At 41.0% G+C, this 21,414-nt stretch overlaps 1 protein-coding gene across 1 annotated transcript in view; it reads left to right on the forward strand.

The window, feature by feature from the left end:
- PLCL1 (phospholipase C like 1 (inactive)) overlaps nucleotides 1-21,414 on the forward strand; it is a 181,802-nt gene that overhangs the window by 52,000 nt on the left and 108,388 nt on the right. The window lies entirely within an intron of this gene.

The raw sequence follows: 21,414 nt of genomic DNA on the forward strand, positions 1-21,414 counted from the left end.
CTTTTTATTCTTTTGCATGGAGACATTTGCAGGTATTGCTCATGGTACTGTAGAAAACATTACTTGGCGTTGTTTTAATTTTTCAAAGTTTTGTCTTGTTTGTGTTTTTTTTTTAAATTTCTTTTTGTTGTTTCTTTACAAGCTGGAAAATGGACAGAGTTAGATTGCATGTACAGAGCTGCAATTTCATTACTGAACTGAGCTGTGCTCTCATAGATTGAATGGGCTTTTCCTTTGAAAAGTAACTGAGGAATGAAGTAGACTTGATAAAATGGCACAGTGATTTAAATCTTTGTTTTTTTTAAAGTTTTATGTTGCAGTGTATCTTGATTTAAATTAGCAATGTAAGTAATCTTGATGTTAAAACTGCTGTGGAGCCTGTGAGTCTTGAGGCAGTCCCAAGAGATTTCCTCTGTTTTGCATCGTTTGCCACTGGTAAGGTTTTATTTGTTTCCTAACAAAACAAAGAAATGAAGAAATCCAGCCCCAGAGCAAACAAGCTTTTTTGCTGGCTCCAAAGACTCTGTGTTGGCTGCATTGATGTTTATCTGGGATACAGCCAAGGGCTCCTGGTGCTGCACCTGGGGAATCCTGCAGGGCTCTGCCTACACCCACCCACCCCAAGACTGTCTGCCTTTCGTGGAGCTGGGTTACAGCTGCATCATGCATCCTTTCTCAAGGCACAGGGCTGGCAGAGCCCCTAACGTTGTACCCACATGGCAAAGGCATCTGCAGCTTCAGGAAGACAAAGAGAAAGCAGGATCTCCATGATCCTCAGATAACCTGTGGTTTATGGTACACAAGGCTCTTACTGATTATCTGATTGTACAGAGAAACTAAACCAGTGCAATGGTCTTTGGTCTGGTAGTGCTGTACAGGGCTTGAGTATTGCTGCCTCACATGAAGACTGTGGTGATCCCCATCCCTGCTCTGCTCCCCAGAAGGATATTTGAAGCTCTGAGAAGGCATCTCTTGCCTGCAGTTGAGGTCAAGACAATGGATGATTGAAAAAGTCTTTTAGGACAGCTGGAATGGAGCTGACAAAAGCAGAGTCTCAGGTGTGCTCTCCTACCCAAAGCAGTGACTCTTGGCTAAGCTACTCTACAAGATAGGATTGAACAAAGCCATTCCATATTTGAAATAAACTGCAACACCTTTGTGTCTGCCACAGCCCCTGCATTGTTACCATCTATAAAGAATCAAGGGAAACAGGAAAAGAGGCATTTTGGGAGAGCAGAGAGAAGCACTGTATGACTCGGAGTACTCATACTGGGTAGTCAGCTGCACAGCCCAATGTTCTGTATGCACCTGATGTCAGATTTATGTAGAAATGAGACCTTATATGGTATATTTACCATATAAATGTAGTGCAATCAACTGCTGCCTGGACTTCCCTGGATATTTAGCTGGGGGAAGAAGGGAGCAGAGTTACTGACTGTGATCAATCATCTGTTCCTATACAAACTAAGCAGTGTTACCATAGAAAATAGGTGTTAGGCTAAGAGCAGCTTTGGGATTAATCTGGGGACAGTGCAAATGGAATCTTTAAAATTTATGGTACTTCAAGACACACCCTCTTTGAAAGGCTTCCTAGTTAATGTCATGCCCTAAAAAGCCCTCTCCTCAGATGGTAAAGGTGGGGTTGCCCTGAGAACCCTGCACTCTTTTAAATGCCAGTAGCTACTGAGGACAGCTGACTGGTTTGGATCTGGAAGATGTTTGATGGGAATCCACCTGTAGGTAACCTGTGAATATATTCTGTGTGTCTGAGTATGGTGACGGGAAGGACACATGAGGAATATTGAGATGGAGCTTCTGTCAGTCTTGTGTCTCCAGTGTACTTATGGAAACACAGGCAAAATCTTAACAATGTGGCATTTGCTGCCAGCATCTAATGATTCACAACAGGAGCCGTAGCTTCTGAGTTAGGCTGGATTAGGTCCTTATAAACCAGCAGAACTCCTGTATATAGCATGACATGTAGATCCAACAGTCCATAAGGTTTGCTGGAGTGTTACCTGTTCTGTATGCATACAGGAGAACTCAGTTGGCCTTTTTTGCAAGTTGCTTGTTTTTCTGACCTCCAGATCTAACTACTTTGGTTTCTTTATTTTGAAGTTAACAGTTGCAGTCATGGTTACAAACACAGAGATTCAACAACTAGGAGCTTGCAGAACTGCATATAATTTATGCTGATAAAAGATGAATCATTAATGGCTCAGGTTAAAGAAGTTTATATTATGGTTACCATTGGTTTGAGTTGGGTTCCCCCCTCCCCCCTGCTTCTTTATTTTTAAGACAAGTAGCATATGTGTACTATACAGGAGGTAGGCTGTTGTTTGTTCATGCATTTCCCCCACATTCCTCAAAAATGGAGCAGTTAGGTGGCCTCAGAATGCTGTTTCACCCTGAAAGACTCTGTTGACACTTCCACTGTGTGTTGCTACTTGGCAATCTCTAACTTGTTTAGTGGGTGTAAAAAGTTCATACTGATGAAACTGCCAAGAATAAGCTCAAGAACCTGAACATTTTTGTTTGCTGCAGCTTCCCATGTTAGGATCAGCTATGTTCAGTTTGGTTTGATGCATATTGCTGGGGAAATCGAGGGATGTTGGAGTGTGAAGTGTGTGTTTTGAGGGTTCTAGAAAGGTTAGGTATTTATAACAGATGTGTGTATTTTAGAACATAAAAAAATTAGTGTGCTTTTCATTTAAATGCTTTGTTTAGTGGATCCAAAATAGAAAAGGAAGATAATGTTGGCAGAGACCAGAAATAAACAGGATTGTATCACATCAAAATTATACCAAATTGGGATGGGCTGCCGAAACAAATATTTATAATGGAAAAAACCCAAACTTGTGCCTGTTGGAACAGACTGTGTTCAGGCCTTTTTTGGACTTGCAAGGTGATTGAAGGGAAGAAGGAAGAAATGGTTTATGTACTCCACAGTTGCTTTTATAGTTTTTGGACAGCGCAGGGAAAAAAACCTTTCAATGCAAAAGCTTATGAATTTTGCCCAAAGCAAGTCCCACAGAAAATATTTCATCTGTGTAGAGGCACAGGCATAGATACTCATGCTTTGATCCAATAAATGAAGCATGTCCATAGTTTCAGTGTGTTTCTAGTGTGTTTTAAAATTATGCATATGCTGAGGGAATCTGCTGGACTTGGGATTGCTGCCAACCCAGGAGATTTGAACATGGCCACATGGAGTGTAGCCCACCCACCACTCTGCATTTGTATAGGAGGAACCATGACCTAAATGTTTGCATTTGAGGGTACAGACCTCCCAAAAGGCGAACAACTTTGCCATGGCATTTGCAGGATCCAAGTACATTGCACTCTGTCAGGGCTTTCACTGTGGCTAAATGCCACTAAATGCTCTGAAGCTCTTGGAAGCAGCCAAGACAACTCCAACATTTGCTTAAGGATTAGCCCTTCCCATCCTTCAGCTAAGGCTTTTAGCATTAAAAATCACAAAGAATCTCTTGCTTGCAGTGCCAGATTAGAAAGGATAATTCATTAGCACTTTCCCTTTAAAAAAGGGGATTTGTTAGTTCACATTTTGATTTGAATAATTCAAACTCTGCTTGTTGCTGAGATGTTCCTTACTATGTAGGTTTGCTTTAGTGAGTGATATCAAGTCAGAGCTCAGTGGCCTGAAGGCATGAGCAGTTACCTCATATATTTATTGTTTTGAAAATGCCAAGCAGAAATGAAAGCTGTTTAACTTTGCTTCAGAAAGACGAAAACAATCACTCACAATGAAGTAGTTGTTGTAGGAATTTTCAGGGGTATATATGATTTCCTGTGAGTCCCATTAGAAGAGAGAGGTTACTAGATATTTTTCCCTTTATACAGGCAGGTTGTCTCTTATGATGGAAAGAATGTTTTTTGAAAATAATAGCCATGGTGTTATTAGGCTACTGGTAAATGAATAGTGATGCGTTATTAAAAGAAGTTCAAGTGTTACTTTCTTGGTGCACATACAATTAACTGTGAGCCACTGCTTGACTTACTGCTGAAAATGTAATGAAGATGCTCATTAGCACTGATGAGCCTTTAAAAGTATTTGAGTGTCTAAAATTAATGCCTCTGGGATGGTTTACAGATGTTCTTGTCTTTGGTTGAGCCTTAAGAAAAGCTATGTAGGGGGTAGTAAAGCTGTTCAAGCATTAGAGCTTTCAGTGTGGTCAGGTGGCTCCTTCCACAAGATGGATATGAAATACAGAGTTAATACTGAAAAGGAAATGTGACTTCAGTCACATAAAGGTTTGGTGCGAAATAAATAGTTACTATGGCTGAAAACTCACTCAGCTAACAGGTAATCAACTCAGCAAAGAAATGTCCCTTTTCATTCTATGCATTGCAACAGGTCCATGTTACTTTGTTAATGCCTTCATCAAAAATTAACCCATGTCGTGGAGAAATCCAGTCTTTGTAAGAACAGGCTTTAATTTTTCAGCCTGTTTGTGACTCCAAGCTATGGCACAGTTCCTTCAAAGTGGAAGCAGGTGCAGCTGAGCCCGTGGAGAGCTGCAGTTGTGTTGCTCAAGTTGTGCAGGGGAGCTGCAGTGCTGCTTGTCCTCTGGGTGCCCCCTGCTCCCTTGGTAGAGGAAATCCAGTTGGGCTGCTTTCAGCATAGAAGTTGATATGCTAACCAGTTTTTCACCCACAAAATTAGCATGAAAGAGTAATGCATGGCAATGAAACAATTTTTTCTGAACTGCACAGGTTTGAGAGTGCATTTGACAGTTTCTATTGCAATTTGTTCTGGCACACTTTCAAATGTTAGGGTATGCCAATAGAAAAAAAAAAAAAACAGGGCTGAGGCTTTAAATCAGGTTGCAGCTTCCATGTTTAAATAAGTCACTCAAGTTGTGTTTGCTTTAAAGTAAACTCTGGTGTGAAAAGGAAACCTCCTTGCACCCTCCTTTTTAATACTGCTCTTGACTATAGTAGAAAATCCTCTACATATACAGCACATTTGCCACATAGCTTAAGAATGATGCTAGAACATCTGTTTTGCTAATGGCACAATTCTCCTATATGGCAACTTAACCAGTGTGAAAGAAAGAAACATACACTCACTACCCAGAAGATTGTGGGAATGGGGAACAGCAACACCTTTACAGGTTAAAAAAGTGTAAGATGAGAACGAGTCTTCTTGTGGCATTCTGATTCTCTAAGCTAAACACAGCCTTTCCCATCATGTTTAATGTCTTGTGGTAGATACTTCTTCCATGAACTTGTCTGATCGCTTTTGACCTCTTTTATGCTCAGGGATCCATATCCAGGAAGTGCTACAGAAAAACAGTTCGAGAGAAGAGCTCACTCCCCTCCTTTCCAAGTGACTTATGACCAACAGGAGGCAGTCACAAGAAATAATGCCACTGAACGGCAACTATCACTCTGAGATGGTGTTTTAATTCTAAGATAAGAATGGGTGAAAAATGGAAGCCTACAAAACTGAAGGAGGTAATGCTTAGATCCATCTGAGATGAGACCCCAGAAATACAGGGTAATAGGTGACTTGGCCTCTTTTTTTCCTTTGGAAATGAGAATTTTTTAGGCTGCTTGGATAAAAGTGGAATGTTACCTTACTCATATTTCTAAGGATATGTCTACTCTTAAAAATAGAGGATAATGTGTCAGATTTTAGGAAAAAATATCCCCTCCCCTTCCCCCCACCCCCACCAAGGCAACGCAAAAGTGGTGGGGGAGTTTCTGCTAGAAAGTGATGGTGCTTAAACTTAGCTTTCTTGAACTTCTTCAAAAAGACATAGGTTATAAATGTGATTTTCAGAAACTTACAAGAATATTTAAAACCAATGTATACTGAATAAACTTCATGCTGAAGTGCAGAGCTACTGTGGTGCTATCTTACATGCGAAGAACTCTTCAAATTTTGAGAAGCTTTATGTATGTTCACAATTGTCTTGTTTGTAGAATATTCTCTATAAACTCCCGGCTATGCACACCTAAGCAACTCCATCCATGTAGGTCTATTTTATTGAAGTTTATAAAAGTTATGCCGTTGTTGTTGATAGTTGGTGAATCCTGTGTAGGGCTTAAATTACCAGTGGGTTGAAGTCCTTCTGTGGCTGCTGTCCCCACAGCCCCTGGCATTGCCTCACGGTGCCTGCAGAGGGGTTGCAGAGTGTGGAGTGGGGGGAAGTGTCTCCTTCCTGCCAGGCAGAGATGTAGCTGTGCACCAGGACCCCCTCATGCTGCTGTCCTGGCCCAGAGATCGAGCTCTGATGGCTGAGCTGCAGAGCTGCATTCCCTGGATTTGGCAGGGTTAGCAAGCCTTCCTCTCTCTAATGCCACATTCTTTTTAGTGGGCCTCTGGGGGATGAGGAGTAAAAAGAGCAACTAGACATCATGAATGACTAAGAGACATGCTGTCCGTGCTATTGCTTGCTGGATTTAAAAGCAAATTAATAAGTACAATAGCAAGGCTGATACAATCACCAAATGTTTTCTACCCAGTTTATCTGACAAATGCAGTTTGAAGTGTTTGTCTGGTTATTCTTTCCAAGCAGTTATTTATGATGTACCACATAGTGCCATAATAAAGGCAAACTCACTCTTTGTTTCTGCTTTATTGAAGCTACCAGACTGTGAGAGCTTATCAAAGCTGTGGGTGCAGGGAAGTGTCTGCTGACTCCATTTAGATGAATCCTAGAATAGAAAACTCTGAGGAGCAAGGCCCCTGCGAAGTATTTTGGGGTCTTTTCCTTCCCTTATTTCTGCTTTACCCCAGATCATCCCTTTGCTTCCTTTCCTGGCTGTTGCCTCTTCTTGCTGCATTACAGCTGGCTGTGACCTTTGTGGGAGGCCCATCTGAGACCTGCATACCTGATAAAGCAAACACAATCCCATAGTTCAGACTGAGGCCATGACTTCAGTGCTTCACCATGTGGACTATCTGACTTGAGGCTTTCTTAGTTTGGGCATCCTCTGTGAGAGCCTCTAAACTAGCAAACTAGCAAAAACTAAACTGGCAAAGCACTGGTTAATGCAGCAGCAATCCCTGACATTGCCCTACAAGCACCAAACCACGGCTCTTGCTGAGGTTCTCCAAGCATGTACAAGTAGTTGGCTATTCTTGCTCAGTACCTTATTTTGTTCTCCTTTGAGTGTGAATTACATAAAACACAGGGGAAAATGCTTACCTGAGTAGTGTTTTTCTGAACTGTGTTTGAATTGAAATGCCCTGAAGGCAAAATGATCAAGTTTGAAGAAGAAAATCCAGGTCAGCATATGTATGCTGAATGCATTGCTATAGCAATTTTGGCAGGGACTTGCATGGTGCACTAGACACTAAGCACAGACTATTCATCCAGTCCTGTTTCTGTATTTAAAATAAGAAGCAAACAATACTGTGATAGTGTCATAAATAACTTCGACATCTTCTCTTGGCTTTTCATACAGTTAGCCTTTTTTTAAAATTTTCTATTCTCGATGACAGTATTTAAAGATGCATTTGAAACAGAGCCTATTTACATTTTTGTTACTTTGACCTTTGTGGTCCTTGCAGATACTTGTGGATTTCTTCTCTGTGTTCACAATGATTTTGATTAATGTGTGAGACTGCAATTAAATACTTACATGAGTGCTTGGCAGAGGAGAGCTTGGCTTAGAGGAAAAGTACAAATATTAGCTCAATTTTATTTTTAAAGGCTTTGAGAATAATTCCTTCTTCAGGTCTCACACGTGTTAAGAATGGAATGCAGTCACCGAAAAAAGAACAATAGTTTCTTCTAGCTACAAAAGTGAGGCATGGGTTTTGGTTACTCTGCCTTTACCCCACAGTTTTTACTTGTAGACTTATTTATCCACTTGATGTATGGTATTTCGTTTCATTGACCTTGTTTAAAAATGTGAATTCTTGTTTATGGCGTATTTCATTCTGACAGGAGTTTAGAAAGACTTCTGTAGATATTGGTTAGAAAATATTGACTTATATAGGTGCAAAAGCTTATGTCAGCAGTTCTTTGCTTCACTGGGTGTTATGCATTGCTCTAATTGTTCCTTATACAATTGCATGCTCTGCTGTATCAGAAAGCACAATGCATTTCTGGGGGCTGTCAGCTTGTGACTGTTCCCCCGAAAAGAAGATTTTTCCTCATCTTTTTCTTTGCCGCATTATGTCAGACTGTGTTGAGAGGGCTGAACTGGGGATGAGAGGCTCTCCCCCACCCACATGGTCCTTTCTTTTTCCCTTACCTCTTGTGAAGATTACTCTCTCCCCTCTGGTGCACTGACAGCTAATGACAAGCCCTGATGCTGACAGAAGCAACGTGATCCCCAGACTGCAGTGCCAGCTGCTTTGGAGTTGGGAAAAGATCCAGATTCTCAGAGCAGCCTGTTTTGCAACAGCAGCACCAATGTTGGGTTGTTTTGGGGTCTGTGTGTGATGGAAGCTCTACTGTGTAACTTGTTTAATTGTAGATGTCTAGAGATAAGAGGCAAAACATGTCCATTCCCAAACATGTCTCATGTTTGCCAGCAGTTGCTTGAACATGTCACGTGGTCTTCAGATAACTGCACTTTGATAAAATCAAGTTTTTCACTTTCAGTTTTTAATTCTGAGCATTCAGAGTTTTCAGTTCCATAGCCCCTGAAGAGACGATTGCACCTGGCCTACGGCATCATGGGAGATGGGGGAGAATGAGATTCCCTGCTCAAGAAACAACTTTTTCCTGTCAGCACCATTTCCATGCTTATTTTTGTTTGCTCTGGAAACATTTGACTTGCCAGAAGCCACTGACTGACTTGAGGCAAGAACATGCTGTGTATCTTCTGTGAAAGACTGCCTGTATTCAGGCATCTGGAAGATCTAGTTACATCTCTATTTCTGGAGTAAGAATCGCTCAGTAGGGTTGTCAGGTGGCAAGATGATGACAAATGATGCTTTGTTACCTTGTGCTGGCTCATGTCATGCATATCATACCAAACCACAGTAGTGAAGAGCATGGAGAGGGAGGCTGTACGTCATTGCTTTGTCTTGTGCACTGAACTGGATGCGAGTTCATCTTTAGTTGCCCAAAAGGTTCTCTAGAAATGGGACCAAATGTGCCCTTTTTTGTTGGGGTGGGTAATGGGGTGGTGATGGGAGTAGCTGTGTAGCTCCTTACATGTTTGACTGTGATATGATGATGTGGCTTATTAGTGAAAAACAGAGATCACAGGTATTTCCACAAGTGGAGATTTCTGAATTCTGGGTGGATGTGATTTTAGAATTTGTGTACCCCTGAAACTGTTCTCTGGCTTTTCTATTTTTCCAAGAGTTGACATAATTTTATAACTCACCTTACTGCCAAGTGAAACAGTGGAGACGAACGAAATGATTGCATAATGCCATTAAGAATGTGCTGAAAAATACTCAGAAGACGTGCCAAAAAATGAGCAGTCCATTGTGACTAACACTTGGAGGCAAGAGCATTGGATATTAAAAAAAACCAAAACAATAAAACAGAACATAAGCCAACCCCATAGAATTTTCCTTTGAATTATTAAAAAATAAACACAAAAGAATATAGAAACTAAACAAGTAAAAGATTAGGGGGGGTTTTGATAGCTGTCTGACTTAGGCAACCTGCAGGAGTATGGAATAATTGTAAAAGTGATGGTTGTAGCTGTGCTGAGAAGCGTATATGACGTTAGACTTAAATCTATTTAAAAGCAGACGTGATTGCCATAGGATTGGTTTTGAGGTGGAGAAGAACTGAACTGCAAACAACACACTTTACTTGTTCAAGAGCTCCTGTTTTCTACCAGAACCTGCGTCCCTGAGTGGAGATGAATTTAGGTTGTTATGTCAGCCTGTGTTTGTAAGGGCAGCCAGTGGCAGTGGATGCTTCTGGGGCGAGTCAGAAGGGCAGAACCTGGAAGCACCCGGCTGGTGAAGAATGGGGTTTGCTCTGCCACCTGGCAGTGCTTTGGGAACAGACAGGCTGCCTCAGGCTTGCATTTTTCCAAGTGGGTTTTATCTGCTAGCAGAGCTGTGGGCAAGTTAAAAGGAGACTGCAAAGTGTTTAAATGGATCGGGAAAGAACAGATAATGGTTAACTGCTTCGTCCCCTCCATCCCTTAGAAGCTGGGGAATAGCTGCTCTTGCAACTCGTAATTGCAGGTGACTTCTGGTTCCCTGCTGTGGAGAAACCAAGCTGCTGCCAGCTCCACTGAGCCACAGAAAGGAAAAAGAGGTTGCAAAGGGCAGGGAGTGGCTCAGAGGCTGAAAAGTGGGAAAAGATTTAAGGTGCAAAAAAAAAAAAAAAAAAGAGGAAAAAACCTACTAACTTAAGCTGCTGTGCATGTGGTCATTGCATGTGGCCACATGCTTATTTGGAGTGATGTTTGATGTTGGGACAGCAGATTCAAAGATTTTTTTGGGTTTGCCTCAGTAGTTGCACTTATCCCTCAGGGCAAAGGCGTATGTGTTTGGTTTGGTTCCTTTCTTCTGAAAGCTGTTCTTGCTCCCTTGTCAGTAAGCTTGCCTGACAAGTTAAACAGATAGTAGGTGGAATGAATTTATGGATGGTTTACTGAGCATCTAAAAAGAGTACCTAGTCATGAGATCATTAGTAATTATACTGGCTTTGCTGAAATAATTCCTTTCCAAGTAACTGCTACCAGCAGGTATAAATTGTTAGAAGGAATCTTGTGATTCATATAAGTGTGTATTAGGAAAAGTTAATATTCTAGGGAAAAGATGGGAACAGCTGTATTTACATGGAAGTTGCAACATTTCACGTGATCCTATTCAGTGTATAGTAAAAGCCAAGAAATGTAGTTTTCACACATTTTTAGAAGAAAATTCCCCTTACAGATGCTGCACATTAGCTCAGAGAAAGTAACATGATCAATAGGGCTATGGGAGAGGATTGAGGAGATAAGGCATGTGATTCTTTTTAACAGTGGTAATGCATTTCTTCATCCTGTTCTGTTATGATTAATCCAAAACAATACACTGACAAATGAAACATACAGCACAGCTAATGTGGGAATTTTAGTTGGAGTAAAGCTGTATAGCTCCATTGGCTTGTATTGGGAAGATGCCAACTTTCTGCACTAGAGTATGTGGCCAATAATTTCAGAAAAAAAGTAGAGCTCCTTAAAGATGACTATTTTATGAAGAAAATACATATTCTGTACTAATTTTGGTCTTGAAAGCTGCTACAAGATAGCCATGGAAGGCAGTCCAGCTATTTGCTGAAATATTTCAGCTACTAGTTCAAATAACTTTTGTTTGAAATTACATTATAGTTTACTTGAACTGATAAATGAACCTTGGCAAGAGGAGGCATTCAGGGCTGAGCTCAGACACATGCAAATGGTTCTTGTTTTCAACAGAGCTACAACCGACAAGGAAAGAATGGACTGGTGCTTCCTGTGGTTAACACAGAGTATTACTGACATTGAACAGTCTTTAGTCAGGAAAAATAAAAATGTGTCATAAATATCATACTAACCTGACGCTCAGAATTGAGACACTATTAGTGCTAAAGTTGTCTATTTTGTGGCATTACTCCTTAGGAACTGTCCTTAGCAGTGTTCCTAGTTTCTCTATTGGCTTAGTGCTCTTTTTTATAAGAGCACTTTTAACCCTCTAAACAAGGCCACTTTTCCTTTAAATATGTGAATAAAATAATGCTCATTATCATCAGAAGGATTTATGTGTTCATAGAGAGCAGAGTTTGCAGAGTGTAAAAGTTTACAATGTAGTGACTTAAATTCCCCAGTGTAGTGGAACATAGAAGTTATCAATGTCTCCAGATATAGCTACACTGTGACCTGATCTCAGAAAAACTCTACAAAAAACTTGATCTGTCCTAGAAAACCCCCTTTTGCCAGCACTGTATGAGTCCATTTTTAAAGGATGCACACCTAGAAGAAGGCTCTGGGCTATTTCAGTGGTGGTTCTACAGAAATTTAGGCTAGCTGTGGAAAAATACCTACAAAAACCATTAGCTACCCCAGGAGCCAGCAGCAGCTCACAGAGTTGCCCTGCATGGAGGCATGGAAATATGGTGGGGGAGACAGGCCTGGGGTCATTGCTGCTTCTGGACCATCTGGTGGAGAACCACCCCACCATCCTTCCCTCTATAGGAACCTCTTGTGGCCACTGGGGTTAAAGGGCAGTCCTGGAAGTGGGGCATGGTCTGGCAATGGCTTAGCATAGGTAGCTCGAATGAGCTGTATTTGTAATAACCTGCATTATAATGACATCACGTCTTCACACAGGCCGAGATCAGTTTTGTCCCTTAAATGCAGGAGCTTCAAAATAGCTGTTAACAGGCCCTTGAATGATCTATAATCCAATAATGCTACAGACTGGGGAACACCTCCTTTCAGAAATAAGAAAAAAAATTGCCTTATGCAGCCAAATTGCAAAAATAAGTATAAACCACGGTTACTATATACACAGCCAGATGAGCTCTGTGGACCCACATCGTTCTTTTCTGGGTGAAAAGAAGGAAGAGGTGCCCCAAAAAGGAGGCTTTTGGGGGAGGGGAAATGTAATCAGCATGCCTCAAAGTCACAAAATTATGTATAGCTGTGTAGCAAATAAGACAGTTTCTTGGCTCTGGTCTAGGAAGGGAAGTCTGGAGAAGATCAAGGAGCTATAAACAACATCAGGTTATAAAGGACAAATTCTGCCAGGCAGATTTGATCAAAACTTTAGATCAAATTACCCAAGTAGGTGATGAAGTGCTTGCTCTATCTAGGAAAGGATGAAACTGCTTTGTAATGAAGGAATTAGTCAGACAGAAGCTTCTTGCTCAGCTGTGGGATGAACAGGGCAGCTCAGGGAAGGAGTGGGGAGCAGCAGTATGCAGTACTGGGAGGAGTATCCAGGGATTAGGATTTGCACTAGGGCTCAGCTGAGGAGAATCCAAGCAGATTTTTCACTGAGGCTGTCAGACATGTAGACTTGGGTCTTCTTCCCAGCCTGACTTGCTGGTGTTGTGTGCAGAGTCCTGACCCGGACTGAGGGTGATTTCATAAAATGGCATGTGCTGTTCAACACTGTTCTCTATAAAGGCAGAAGTGACCTGCAGAGGTGGTTGAACTCGACAGTGGAATTTATTTGCTCATGCTGCTTGGCAAGTCAGAGAAATAATGTAAATGGGAGGAAGATTCTAGAAGCTTTAAAACATACTCAAGAAATAAAATGAAGTTTAAAGTGGAAAAACTCAAGTTGGCGCGTTTTTGGGGAAATAATTAAAAATGCATATACTCTGTGAAAGAAAACAGTACTGCTGGAAAGGACCTGGGGTTGATCATAGGAAGGAAGAGCAGCAGGAGCTTGATGTGCAGCAAAGAAGACATGGCAGCATCTGTGTCACATTGCCTACAGGACTCTGAGTAACACTTTTTCCAAAATTAGCAAGGAGGTATGATTTTAAAATAAGGGTTTTGTATATTTCAAAGTGGTTTTTTTTTTTTTTTTTTTTTAAGGAGTGAGGTGTTAGTTAAAGTCAGTTGGCTCTGTTAAAAACACTTTTTTAAAAACGAGAAGTTTTGTTTTAGTTTTCTAAGTGATAGCGTCTAGGTTACAGAATCAAAACGTCAGGAATGGAAGAGCTTGTGTGCTAAAACTGGTTGACAGGCAACTGGAAATGCAGATGTCTTACAGCAGCTCTTTGGTACTGTCGTTGGTGCATGCCAGTCAAACTTTGGCATGGTCAAGTAATTAGGTTTGAGGAGCTGTGTGCTTAAGGTCTTTCAAGTTCAGACACTGATCCATTAGCAAACTAAGTACAGAACACTTCCTAGGTTTTTATTTTTAAACTTGATTTCTTTTGGAGAGATGTATGGTTTACAGTGTTCAATTGTCCTAGGAGAGAAGGGTCTCGGCTAGGTTAAAAAGGGAATACTTAATGTTTTTGCACCCAAATTGCATTCTATATGATTAGTGTGAAACAGGTATTAACATAAAAGCATGAAGAAGTTAAAAACATCAGAAGTTTCTGCTTGAAGGACATTTGTTACTTTAAAGCTGTAGCATTCTAATTAGTAGACCTGCCCTTTGCAGAGAAGAATATATCCAAAGGGCATGGCTGCAATCCAGCTGTAATTGTGAATGTTTCTCATATCCTGCAATCACTACTGTTGCCACTGGGAAGCAATGAATGTATTCACTGTTCAGGGAAGGACTATTTTTGTGGATCCAGTTCTTTAACGAGCACCTCACTGTGTAAGTAACTTTACTCCCGGTGTTAAGCAGCATGCATTTCCAAGGATCAGGTGCTTAGCAGCAGGAGGCAGGGGCAGTGCTGCTCTCCCAGCATCTCTGTGCAGAAAACACTGTTCTGCCTCAGTCTACTAAAGTCTCATTCAGCTTATGAAGCAGGTTGTGTCACTGGAGAATGGCTAATACCTGTACTTAATTCTTAATTTTAATAGTCTTTGGGGCGACTTCCTTCTCAACATGCTGGTATGATTAGTTCAAGTTTGAAGTTGGGACTGATAAGGGCTTCTGTTCAGCAGCCTAAAGTCAAATATTTGCACCAGTAGCTGCCTGGTACTCTGCTGAGAGAATGTGAGGGGGCCTTTGTCACAGAGGTAATTCTTCCTAAGCACCCTCATTTTGAGAATAGAGAGGGATAGAAAATCTTCCCCCGTGTTGCTTTCTCACAGGAAAGAATCTGTCTCCTCCCCATGATCTGTTTTTGCAAAAAGAATGGTTCAGCCCAAGCAGGATAATATCATTGCATTTTCTTGAATTGTCACTTAGAACAGTTTCATCATGTTCTGACAGCTTTTATGAGTGAGTATGCAGTCTGAGAGCATTTTTAGGGAAACGTTATGCAAACATTCAAGTCAAGGTATAAAACATCTTCAGGCTAGGTTTTTAGACACAGCAATAAAGAAAAGTATTTTTTCTTTTTATTTTGGGGGAGGAGGTAAAGCAGACTTGAGAAAATAGAATAGGGAAGTCTGTTACGAGTATGAGCAGTCATCTAAGTTTGAGAAACCAAACTGGCAGCTCTGTGATACAGCAGGGTGGGGGTTGTTACATCCTGAGGGAGGCATTTGTCTATTTGTCTGCTTTTCCTTTGTTCTTGTTGGTGCAAAGAAGGAAGGTGTCCTAAACTATTGATGAAGGACAGTTTTGCTAACCAGTGTGCTGATGCTGGAAATGCATTGCAGTTTTACTCCTTTACAGGGACATTGCCTTGACATTGCTGGTGGACCATTGTGCCCCTAGGTTTTGTCATTCGAAGAGGATAAATACAGGCAAATCAATTTCAGATTGATGCTTGTGCTCAAACTTAAGTTTTTCAAGGCTTTTGCACAAAGAAATGATGAACTTAGTAAGTACTACATGGAAAACGTTTATTATATTGGAGGGAGACTGACATTTCCCATAAGCATGGGAATAATCCTACCCAAGGTAACCAAATCAAATTCCTACTAAGGCAAGGCCTGAAGGAGCTTCTCAAAACATGCAGGAAATACCTCAGGTTATTGTAATGAAATAAAAGAGGAAATCCCCATACTTCTCTCCTACTCTAAAGTCTGTCTGTGTAGTATAGGAAAACATGTTTTACAAGTGATTCTTTTGAGACAAATGTTTTACGTCTGTTGTCTAGGGCTGATGGCCTAAATGATGTGAAAGGGGGAAAGAGTAATTCCATCTATTGACTGTGCAGCATTTTATCAGACTTACTGGAACTAAATTCGCCATCTATGCCTTTCTGTCAGGCTCAGTAATAGCTTTTCCTAAACTTCTTTCTTTTTGGAGAGGACTTGGTTTTTCCAGCAATGTAAGTACCCTTGTGCCACTGTACATTTTGAACAAAATCATGGGGTAGTTACTACATTTTTTTAAAAGGCATGTTTGTAAGAACTTAGAAACCTAATATTTTCAATGAGCAAATCTGTCTTTTCTTTGCTTCTGTGCTGAGAGATTATTCCCAGAGCACCTTGTGCGTTGTGAGGCTTTTTAAAACAGACTTTGTTAAAGCTGGTAAACCAGAAATGTCACTTAAGAGTCGTATTATCAGATAGACACCTCTAATTGGAGCACCATGTCACATGTTTATGTTGGAAATAGGATACAGCTCCCTTCTGGAGTACTAGAAAAAACAAGCTCAGATGGTATTGTGCGTGGATTTCCCTGAGCCTGAATTGTCAGCCTTAACAAAAGGCAACTATTGGTTTTGATCCCTTCCAAAATATCTTCCTGTGGTTTGAGCAGTGGGGGTTAGCATTTAGCACTGAGTGTACCTGTCGATGTTACTCTCACTGCTTCCTTTTAAAACTCTTAAGTTTAGTATCTTTGGTGCATTTTCTTCATTCTCCTTTTCCCAGCTTTGAGAAAGTTCTGGATCTCCTTGAGGAGCAGGTACTTCTGATGAACTTCAGGAAAAAAGAATCTCTGCAGTCACAATCCTGCTCCCCAGCTCCAGCCAGATCTGGCTGCTGCATTTGCTCATTAGAGCGAGGATGCAAACAGCAGCAGATGCCTGTTGGTGGTAATTAGATAAAAGAGTACTGCAAATGCTGTGCTGAGAGGGGACGTGCTTCCCAGACAGGTTGGAGAGGGATCATTCCTATTTTGAAGGGCTGCTCTTAGACTTCCCATAGCCCAGCTTTTCTGGCTGTTTTCCTAATTAAGGAAGTGTGCCTCCTCTCCTGTGTCCTAGTTTTTCCTCTTTCTGGCTCTTACATGTCCCTCATTTTCCTATTTTCATGACACCTGGCTCTATTAGTTGTTAGTTGGTTATGGTTAATCTGCACCTCTGTGTAGGGACAATGGTTTGGAAATGCAGGTCTCTTTCTGCCTTGCATTTTGCAGAGTGTGGCCCCAGCTGCCTGGGGACACAGAGCAAAAAGTTACTTTTATTGCAGCTTGGACTCTGGTTGCTGTATTTCAGGGCAGTTCAGTGCTGAGCTTGTGGGCTGGCCCTGGCTTTTGAGACAGGTCATATTCTCCTGTGCTAGAAAGAGGTGGAAGGCTGCTGCTCTGTGTGGGGTAGAGAGACAGGGAGGAAAAGTTCTTGGCTAAGAAGGATGAGCTGCCTTATGATAGCTGCTGTGTTGAGCTCAGTACCTCTTTACATTCTCAGCCACATAAGTCATTCTTGCATGCAGAGGAGCTGTGGGCAAATGAACCTGGAAAGAGGAAGGACATGATGGCATCTTGCTTTTCTCAGGCCAGTGCTTTGACTGACCTGCTAGCCTTAAAACAGACAGTTAAAAGTGGCAGGAAGACTGTTAGAGCAGGACTGCAGCAAAGGGATGCCACAGATACTGGGGAGCATCAAAAGCATCCTCTTGTGCATTGTCCAAATTGACACTTAGTCTGTTGGCAAGTTTGAAGCCTGCTGCATTCCTATCACAGGATGAGATGTGAATAGTTTGCATTCAACATGTGGGGTTTTTTTAATGTAAGCTACAAGTAGGTACTCTGTGTATTAATATTCACAGTTCTTTGAAAACTGTGAATATGGTGCAAACTCCTCTTACATTTAGTGGCAGTGTACAAAGTTCACTTCAGCCTGCTGGCTTTGTGTTTTCTAATGCCTTTGTGAGGTCTTTAGCTGTGAAGTGGACTTTATCAGCAGCTATGTGTGATTGCAAGTGCTTCAGTCCAGGTGTGGCAGGCTCTCCTAAAATGAATTTTTGTGTAGTGTTCAATCGATGCTTTACCTCTTGTGGTCTTGCTGTATAGATTGGCAATTTCTCATCTACATGACCAGTCTTCTGTTTCAGTTTGCCTGTTCAGAAGGCCTGCTCAGGGTGCAAAGCACTCCCCTTCCCTTTGTGCTGTATCAGGGTATGCCCAGCCAACGCAGCTCACCTGAGACTGTACCAGTAGAGGCCAGGACCCAGTGTCCCCCTGCTCCAAGGGCAGCTTAGCTGAGGCTGTGAGCAGCACTTCAGAGAAGAGCATGGGAACTCAGCGCTGAGAGGATACTTCAGTCCCAGCTTTAACTTTTACAAAGGCAGGGATAAACAGAAACGAGCAAGTCTGCACAAGTATCCTTGTTACCTACTTTCTGTCTATTTGGGTTATCTTCATGGGCTCCTCATCCCACAGTGTGTACTGAGCCTCCTGGTGGAGGCTTTTATGTTCTTTATTTTCATTCAAGTGTTGTGCTTGCAGAAGGTAATCTGGATCTGGGGGACTGTGGCTCCCCTCTAGGCTTCCAGTGCAGCTGTGGGTTTTTCAGATCCAAAACCACCTCTTGGGAATTTTAATCCTTACTTTGACTGAGAAGATATTTTGGGTTAATTGACAGGGTTTTTTTTGCTTTGAAGACTTTTCAAGTCCCTTGGATCTGGTTGTATGAGATAAGACTCTTCCTAGGCAATTCAGTGGAGTCTATTCAGATTTTAGCTGAGAAGAACCCTCTTTGGCAAATGCAGAAGAATGACAGTAACTCTTTCTTCCCAGGCTAAATGGTGATGCACTCTGAGCATATAGTTTTTGTTATGAATCCTATGGCCTCTATAAACACTTAAGTTGCTAGTATTTTAGGCAGTTATGTAACTGAGCTGTATGAAGGCAGCTTGCTTTGGGTTCTTATCCGAGGGAAAGAAGTACAAATCACTATGTTGTGAGCCACAGCTCTCAGAAAATCAGTTATATCTTTCAAGGAGACTCATCTAGAAACACTGTTAGGTAATTGATTGCTCTGATGTATTTGATGTAAATAAAGATGCTAAGTAGGATGATGTATCATTTTACAGTGATGGTAATAAACCAGTCCTGGGGATTCTTTCTGTGTCTAATGCCATACTTAGTTTGCAATACCCTTGCATTATATTCTTGCTTTTCACAAGAAGCCATAAGTGCTAGTTATCAGAGGAGTTAGACCCACAAATTGGCTTAAGGGAATGTTTTAATGTATCTGTGCCTGTATCCTTGTCCATCTCTCCTGATCCTGTAATTCAAAAGCAGATGACAGCTGCAGATAAAATGTATGACACAGCTCATGATTCGCATAGGAATTGAGGAGGAATCTCTGAGAACTGTTCCCTTTGCAGAGAGAAACATCAGCCTGTACAGTTGAGTATGGCACTTAATGAGCTTCCTTAGTCTGCAGGTCAGACCTGACATTAACCAAAGTGACTTGGAATAATTTTGATCAGATGACTTAAAAGGTCATACGTAAATTGAGTTTTGAGGTTGCAGATGATTTTGTAGTGGATTACAAGCTTTTATCATGAAAGCATCAGGTACAATCGGTTTATACTTATGAGGGGCTCTGACTAAGACTGCTTAGGTGAAATTAAATAAAAAAAAAGCCAAGTTGAATTTCTCGTAGGGGTTCATGGAGCTTAATTTCTTCTTAGACACTGAGACCTCTTCATTTTGGGGATTATCTCCCAAGTAAAATAATCACATTCTATTTAGAAGCATCTGAAACAAAACTGGATGAAGTACTGGAAAAAACCCTGTCAAGAGCAATTGAGCACTAGTAGTAAAATGGACTGAATAACCTCAGACTGTTTGAAAAGGCCATGTTTACTGTGTCAGCAGAGAGCACATTGCAAAGTCTGGCATATTGTAATTACTTTGCTCCTAGTGTACAAAAATACTGCAATGCCTCAGATATGCCCTGATAACAGCTGCTGTGACTGTGCTGTATTTTGTCCCTTTTACCTCTTACTAAAATACATTTTCACCCTGCATTTTTACATTCTAGCCACCTCAGGACTGAGCTATTCTATCCAGCTGTACAGCTGATGAGGATATGGAGGCTTGTTTTCTTGCCTCAGAAAGCAAGACTCCTTTTTTCGTGTTTGATACCCATCTTATCAGGATATGCATGAACCTTTTTCTTTCTTGCCACTATTAAAATGAAAAAAAAAAAGAAGTGTTGAGAGAGATGAATGCAGTATCAGTGTAGTAAAGGGCATGAAATAAAATGCTGTGGATGGTTTGCAAAATCTGGCTAATGGTAATAAATATTTTACACAGTGTTAATCCCACGGGTGGTGATGGCTGCCTAGCTGCCCACATCTTTGAAATTGGGTGTTTGGGAGGACTTGTTGTGATGTGTTTGCAGGCAGTTGTTTTATGAAAGTTTGTTCATGGGAATGTGGCTGCTCTTGACGATCTAGTCGATGTATTCTCACAGACCAGGGAATGCAGGTGTAGCATCAACTGGGGTGAAGATCTGTGTTCTTGAGAATCAAACCTGGGTCTGGTTGCCTTTGAAGCTGATAAAAATTTGTTTTTTCAGATTCCAAAGTGGACAGGCCTTGTTCAGTAGCCTTATTGAGCCTGTAGGTACTTCAGGGTTGTCAGACTATATAAAACCTCAGATATTAATTCAGTTTTTAGTCTGCAATTGCTGAAATAATTGCACAATCTATGTACTTCATGTCATTATTCAAATAAGCTTTTTAAAATTTACTATTTACTGTTCCTGAACCCTTTAGATGATTTTATAATTAGTTTGCACTGCTAGGTAATGATGAGAAGTGGGGATAGCGATATTTCCATCTAGAGGATATTTGGGTAATGTTAGTTTAGGACCTAACAATTTGTCATCTCTCACTTTTTGGAACAAAAGAGCTAATTTATGTTCAATTGATAGCAATTTTCGTTTATAATGGTAGGTCATGCAGAAGAGTGTGTGGCAGCATGACTCAAGTTTTTAAAATGACATCCATATGGTTGGCTTGTTTTGAAAAGCAGTTTGAAAAATAATATAGGCCAAAACATAAGTCTCTGCTGTTCCTTTTCCCATCTTAGTATACAGAGGATGGCACTTGTTGTTGAAATGCCTTAATTGTTGTTTGAAATGGAAAGTGCAAAAGGTCGCATGTTGTTTAGATGTTGTAGTTTTAGGGGTCTTTTGTTTATTTAGGAGTGGTACAGAGAAGAATGAACCGAACATAGAAAGCAGACTGTTTCTGTGGAGGCTGACAATGGTTGCTGAGCCATTCAACTAGAGATTAATTATGGGGTAGTCAGCAAATGTTCTAGGGAGAGCTGTCCATGGAGAGTACTTGTAGGTCTGGCTGGTGGATACTTACTAAAAGACTTTAGGATAATAAAATATAGTAAGTGAGATGATTAATTAGGCAGAGGATACAATGAAAATGTAAAAAATATTACAATGAAAAAAGCAGGCATCTTTCTAGTAAGCTATTTAAACTCAATAGATGGTTTTGTCTCAGTAAACCACTGCTATCACTGAACTGAAGATCTGCAAAGCTGTCTGGGGCACAGACTGAGAAAGATGGTTGGCAGTCTTTGGGTGAACATCTTTAGAAGACAACCTTTTGTTTGAGTAGATGGGAGAAAATGCTTGTTCATGGGAGAAAATTTCCATCTCTTACAAAGTATGGGGAATGTTTGGTCTTCCCCTTTGCTTCCCTGTGGTTTATTTTAAAAAGATGAAATCTTGAACTGTTTATATTTTTATAATTTCTGGA

The sequence above is a fragment of the Sturnus vulgaris genome, chromosome 7 (assembly GCF_052056855.1).
Source record: "Sturnus vulgaris isolate bStuVul1 chromosome 7, bStuVul1.hap1, whole genome shotgun sequence".
NCBI lineage: Eukaryota > Metazoa > Chordata > Aves > Passeriformes > Sturnidae > Sturnus > Sturnus vulgaris.